Source organism: Myotis daubentonii, chromosome 16, assembly GCF_963259705.1.
Source record: "Myotis daubentonii chromosome 16, mMyoDau2.1, whole genome shotgun sequence".
NCBI classification, from domain to species: Eukaryota; Metazoa; Chordata; class Mammalia; order Chiroptera; family Vespertilionidae; genus Myotis; species Myotis daubentonii.
The window spans coordinates 3,159,248-3,165,398 of NC_081855.1; the positions used below are offsets into that span (position 1 = coordinate 3,159,248).

Here is a 6,151-nt window from a genome sequence, read left to right on the forward strand (position 1 = left end):
GGGGGGGGGGGGGTGGCACAGAGGCAGCCCGTGGCCAAGGCCCGTCCCCGGCAGCGCGGGAGGCACAGGTCCGGCGTGGACGGCCACCTCCACACGGTCAGCGAGGACGGTGCGGCCACACTCAGAGCTCATCCTGAAAGCAGGGGGCTGAGCGGCATGACCGGTTCCAGCCAGCCGGTCGCACCCAACCGCGACCAGAGCACCAACGAGGGTCCGGGGTCCCAGCCGCCGGTCCGGTCGCCGCCTGCAGCGGCACCTCCCGGGAGACGGAAAGCCAGCCCTCTCCCCTCCCCGCCGGGGGTTAGGGGGCCGCGGCCCCGGAGCAGGGCTCCCCACGTCACACTCACCGGGAGTCGCCGGGCACCGGCCTCCCTGAGGGACTCGGGGCCCCTCTGACGTCACCGCCCCCCGTGGCCCGCGGCGAGTTCAGGGCGATCCAGGGCCGGCCTTCCTCGCTCTGCAGGGGCCGAGCACACCAGCGCCTCCTTCCCAGCAGCTCCCGATCCCGGCGGGTCCATCGGCCCGCCCCCCGGGCCGAGCAGCCACGCCCCACGCCCCACGCCCCACGCCCGGGGCTGCCCCGAGCTGGTCCGCTCCACCCGCGGTGGTCTCCACAGGACAGGAGGGCGGGGAGCGCGGACGCGCGGACACGCGGACGGACACACACACTAGGCGCGCGGCGTCACGTGGCCTCAGCCGCAGCCGGAACCGCCCCGGGGCGCCTCCCGAGCCCCGCGCAGGGGGACAGCGCCGGAGCCCGGATCCCCTCAGGCCCGCAGGGCTGCTCCCGCGGTGCCGCCCGGACCTGCGGGCAGCGGGGCGCGGCGTCCCTCCTGCGCCCTGGCGTTGGCCCGACCGGGAGGCGACTCCTGGCCCGCGACCTCCGGGGCTGCTGACCAGCGACGGCGGACACAGCCCGGCCAGGCCGCGGGGAGGAGGGTGCCCGCCGCCCGCCCGCCGGGAGGAGTCGAGGCGGGGCCTCCTGCCACCTGAGGCCGCGGCAGGAGTCACCCGCTCCCGACCTCGGCGGGCGGGCGGCCTCCCCGTGGAGCAGCGACCCCCGCCTCCTCCGTCCCCGCCCATGAACCACCAACCCCCAAACGACTACCGGCGCCAACGTGACCCAGCGGACCGTACCCCGCTGCCTCGCTCACTCCCCGAGGCCGCTGGCCTTTCGGCGGCGATCGATCCTCCGGCCGCACCAGGGAGAGGGCGCTGGCTCGGGCTGCGCGCCCCCGGGCATCGAGTCACCGACCGACCCCGCCCCGCCCTCCTCGCGGCCCTCGGCCCCGACCACGAACCCCCGCCCCACGCACCTGCGGTCCGCTCGTCCCCTCCCGGCTGTCCCGCGCCGGGCGCACTTCACGCCTCCGCCGAGGGCCCCACCCACGCCTGGGCCTCAGTCCGCACGGTCCCCGCCGCGAGCCGGACTCAGCCAGCTGGGAGCACCGCCCGGGCCGCACTCAGCCGCTAAGCACCTGACAGCTCGCCCTCTCCCGCGGCCGCCCAGCGCCCTCAGCGGAGCGTCTCCGGCGCCTGACTCGGCCGGGGCCGCACCACCCGCCCGGGCCGCGGAGGGGCGCACGGGCCGCACCACTGCCCAGGCCTCGGAGGGGCGCACGGGCCGCACCACATGCCCGGGCCGCACCACCTGCCCTGGCCGCGGAGGGGCGCACGGGCCGCACCACCCGCCAGGCCGCGGAGGGGCGCACGGGCCGCACCACCCGCCGGGCCGCGGAGGGGCGCACGGGCCGCACCACCCGCCAGGCCGCGGAGGGGCGCACGGGCCGCACCACCCGCCGGGCCGCAGAGGGGCGCACGGGCCGCACCACATGCCCGGGCCGCACCACCTGCCCTGGCCGCGGAGGGGCGCACGGGCCGCACCACCCGCCAGGCCGCGGAGGGGCGCACGGGCCGCACCACCCGCCGGGCCGCGGAGGGGCGCACGGGCCGCACCACCCGCCAGGCCGCGGAGGGGCGCGCGTCCGGCAACTCCGAATCTGGCCGGGAACCTGAAGCCCTGCCCACCTTGCTCGGCCGCCCCCTGCTCCTCGCCCCCCCACCAAGAAGTATGAAATGGTTCAATCCGTACCGGTGGGCCTACTGGAGGAAACCATTCCAAGAGGGGAAAATACTTAAATTTTTTTAAGAAACGAACACATTTTCAAGAGCTTTGATGGAAGATATAGCCGTTCTAGGGCTCCCGGTCCACATCGAGGACGAAAGGAAACAGAACGTTGCGACGTTATAAAAAGCACTGTAATTTCTCGGAAAAACTGGGTTTTAAGCCGCTAGTTTTTATTAAGTTGCCGGTGAGCCCGTCTTGGGGGAGAAGGGGCAGGTGGGGGCGTGGCCGCGGGGCGGTGGGGGCGTGGCCGCGGGGCGGTGGGGGCGTGGCCGCGGGGCGGTGGGGGCGTGGCCGCGGGGCGGTGGGGGCGTGGCGGCGGGCCGGGAGGGCGCCTCAGGGAGCGCCTGGGGCCGCAGTGCCTGGGGCGGGCGGCGCCCTGAGTGTTGGGGGCCCGTGCGCAGCCCTCAGTAGAGGGGGAGTCAGTGTCTCTGGTCGCCGAGGTCACTTTCGCTTTGGTTCCGTGTGTTGCCGAGCAGAGGCCCGGGGAAGAGGACACTGCCCTGCCCTGGCCCTGTCCGCGGGCGACCAGGAGCAGGGGCCCAGCTGCGGCCCGCAGCCCTTGCAGGGTCCTTATTCCCACCAACCAGCCCTCTCGGTAGCGGGCCGCCCAGGCTTCATACGAGCTGGGCCGAGGAGGCAGATGACAAGGAACGTGATCAGTACATACTGGTAAGTCACGGGAGACCCGGTGCATGACACCCGCGCCTGGGGGCGGCCCTGAGCCCCAGCCCCCGAGCTTAGGCCCGCGCCCCACAGGCAAACAACCTCGGGGAGCGGAGCGGGGAGCGGGGAGCGGCCTAAGCCGCAGGCGGGAGTCCCCTGAGGGGCCCTTAGCACTGTCCGAGGCCGCCGCGCTGCTGCGACTGCCAGCTGTCAACCGGCTTCTGGCTGAGGGGCTCCCCCTGTGGGAGTGCACTGGCCACCAGGGGCCAGCTCCTGCGCTGAGTGACTGCCGCCTGGTGGTCAGTGCACATCATAGCGACCGGTGGTTCCACCGTTTGGTCCAGTTGCATATTCGTCTTTTATTATATAGGAGACTAGTGACCCGTCTCACGAAATCCCCGAGACCCAGGACCCCTTCCCCCTTCCCCCTTCCCCCTCCCCCCTTCCCCCTTCCGCATGGGACCTTACCGAACGCTCTGAGCACAGGCCCCTGCACCTGCTACTGAGGTGAGGTTCATGCCAGCGCCATCCTGGCTACACCCGCCTACGCCTCGCACCCCTCACGCCGTCCGTCATTTTGCTTACTCGCCTTAAGCCACCCTTCGGCCCAACACCTTAAGCCACGCTGGCCACGCCCCCTAAGGGCGCCTGGGCTTTGCTCAGAGCCTCTTCCACAGCCAAGCGCCTGCGCCTGCGCCTGCGCCTGCGCGCCCCCTTGGCCCCGCCCCTGCCCTCCGCCTGGGTCCAAACCTCCTTCTCGCAGGACTTTCTTCCCGAGCCTCTGAGGGCAGCAAAGCCTCGCCCGACAGACCGGACGCACCCCCACGTCAGGGCACATCCTGGCGTACACTGCTCTGTGCCCCCCCCCCCCCCACTGGCGTTCACCCTCCTGCTGCTGACTCCACGTCTGTCCCTTGTTACCAAGTCCCCGCTTTTTAAAAAAATATATTTTATTGATTTTTTACAGAGAGGAAGGGAGAGGGATAGAGAGTCAGAAACATCGATCAGCTGCCTCCTGCACACCTCCTACTGGGGATGTGCCCGCAACCCAGGTACATGCCCTTGACGGGAACCGAACCCGGGACCCTTCAGTCCGCAGGCCGACGCTCTATCCACTGAGCCAAACCGGCCAGGGCCCATGTCCCCCCTTTTAACTCTAGTAATTCCTGTGCGTGAGTTTACCCTCCCGCAATCTCTGGGCTAGGCCACGGCAGGCCCTTACCCACAGGGCCGCCTGCGCGCCCTCCCACAGTTCCAGGCTCTGCCCCAGGTCTGAGCAGCACGCCCGGGATGGCCCTGAGTCCTGGGGCCCCGGAAACCACACGAAGCGGGTGCCAGCCCCGCCCCCGCTGTGCTTGCTGCCGTCTTGTGACGGCATGACGGGTGAGTGTTAACTTGCACATTACCTCTTTATTATAGAGGCTAATACAAGGGTAAGCCTTCCTGAACTCACAGCTGTAGGCCTGCTTTTGCCCACCTGTGTATTTTGTCGTAAGTCACAAGACTGAAGCAGACAGCGGCAGGAGCCCCATAAGGATGCACTGGCTTGCATTTCTCTTCTCCTTTGGTATCAAGAAAGCAGACTTGAGTTGTATTGAGTTTGCATAATGCCTGGAAAGCCTTAGACCCCTGTATGGCGGTGCCTTTCCAGTTTCTATAACAAAACACTTCTAACATTTGTCAAAGTGAAGAGGTTTCACCCTGAAAACAGCCACAGCAGCCCTGGCTGGTGTGCTCAGTGGTTAGAGCATCACCCACTAAGGGTTGTGGGTTCAATTCCCAGTCAAGGGCACGTACCTCAGTTGCAGAGTTGATCCCCAGCCCGGTTGGGCACATGCGGAGTCTTTCTTACATCGGTGTTTCTCTCGCTCCCCCTCGCTCCCCCCGCTTTTCCACTGTCCCTGAAAATCAATGAAAAAATGTCCCCAGCTGAGGATTAACAACAACAACAGAAAATGGCCACAGCAGCAATTGAGTACAAATCTGATTGGGCTCCACACTTAGTAAGCAAAGAACTTAGAAAACTACAAGCAGATTAATTAGTTACCATGACCGATTTTATTTTATTTTTTATAGTAAACAGTGGAAATTTATCGAGAAACAAGCACAGACTCCCACTTGGGGAGGGGAAAGAGTCCCATCATGACTAATTTTATTTAACGAGGAGACTAATATCACTTTTTCCGTAAAAATCCAATTATATATTTTATTGCATCAACTAATGTGAGGTCTGATCGAATAATTCAAGGGACACCCCGCCTCTGGGAATGACCTTTAGACCGCTTCCCAACAGACATTCCCTTTTGCTTAGCACTTGCTACGACCACATTCTCTTGCTAAAACCATCATCTCTCTCCTCAGGACCCGCCCAGAGAATTCTCTGCCTAGGGTCCTTTAAAACCTCTGACTCTCAGTCTTTGGGTGCTGATGCCATTTTGGGGTTCAGCCCATTTGGTTTTCCAAATGACCTAATAAATTCATAATTCTTCACTCCTTCTGGCCTCGTACGTTCCTCCTTCAGCAACCCTAACATCTGGTGGCGAAACCTGGGAGGGTTCCACGGGGATGGGGGGCCATTGCCCCAGCTTCGGTCACCCTGAGTTTGCTACTTTGAGAGCTGTAGGCAGCGGCAGCTCGACCTGGGCTTACCTCCAAATCCTCCTCGGGTGACTCGATTGCTGGTCTCGATCAGGCCTCCCTCCCTTACGGGCCCTCCTGAACCAGCCAAGGAGGACGCGGATCGGGAATCTCTCCTCCTCCATCGCTGACCCTCCATCCCACACCGGCCAGTCTCCTCTAGGTGAGTGACGTCCCACAATTCCCCTCGTCTCGGGTCCTCTGCCCACTCTCTCTCACTGACTTCTTGAAAGTCTCTCATCTCAAAAGTCCTAGCGCTGGGCCAGAAGCCTCCTCGGCCATTTGACTTGGGTCCTTCTGGATTGGGGACGCCCAGTCCGGAGGGTCACCTCTCGTTTCTCGTGGTGATTTGTTTAGCAATGGGGATGTCTGCCCTAAACAGTCCCCTTTGGACTTGTGGTCTGTCACTCACCCTTCCTCTCTCTGGGACAAACAGCGCTTTCCATTTTAAAACACTGAGCAATTTAGATAATTGCTGTCACCGCAATGCAAAATGGTCAGAGATTCCCTCCATCCAGGCCTTTTCACCCTTCAGTCCCAGCCCTCTCTCTCCATCCTGCTCTGCCCGTCAGATCCTTCTCCGTCACACAAAACATCACCACCTAACACTTCTGATTCTGAATCTACGTTTGACCCAGCAGACCACCAACCTCCACCCCCTTACACACCCCCCTCCCTCACCTGCAGATTCCCAAAACCCAGACCCTCCCAACCAGCAGCCAC

The 6,151-nt window shown here is 64.4% G+C and overlaps 1 protein-coding gene across 5 annotated transcripts in view; it reads right to left on the bottom strand.

Annotated features, from left to right (window-relative positions):
- FLCN (folliculin) overlaps positions 1–1,454 on the bottom strand; it is a 19,130-nt gene extending 17,676 nt beyond the window's left edge. For 3 of the 5 annotated variants that reach the window (XR_009449036.1, XR_009449035.1, XM_059668340.1), the window contains exon 1: positions 1,317–1,454. The gene's annotated coding sequence lies outside the window, so the exon portion shown is untranslated. Of the gene's footprint in view, positions 1–805; positions 902–1,108; positions 1,199–1,316 lie in introns of those variants that run through there. The other 2 variants (XM_059668341.1, XM_059668339.1) reach the window with 2 other exon arrangements.
- Positions 1,455–6,151: the final 4,697 nt, after the last annotated feature.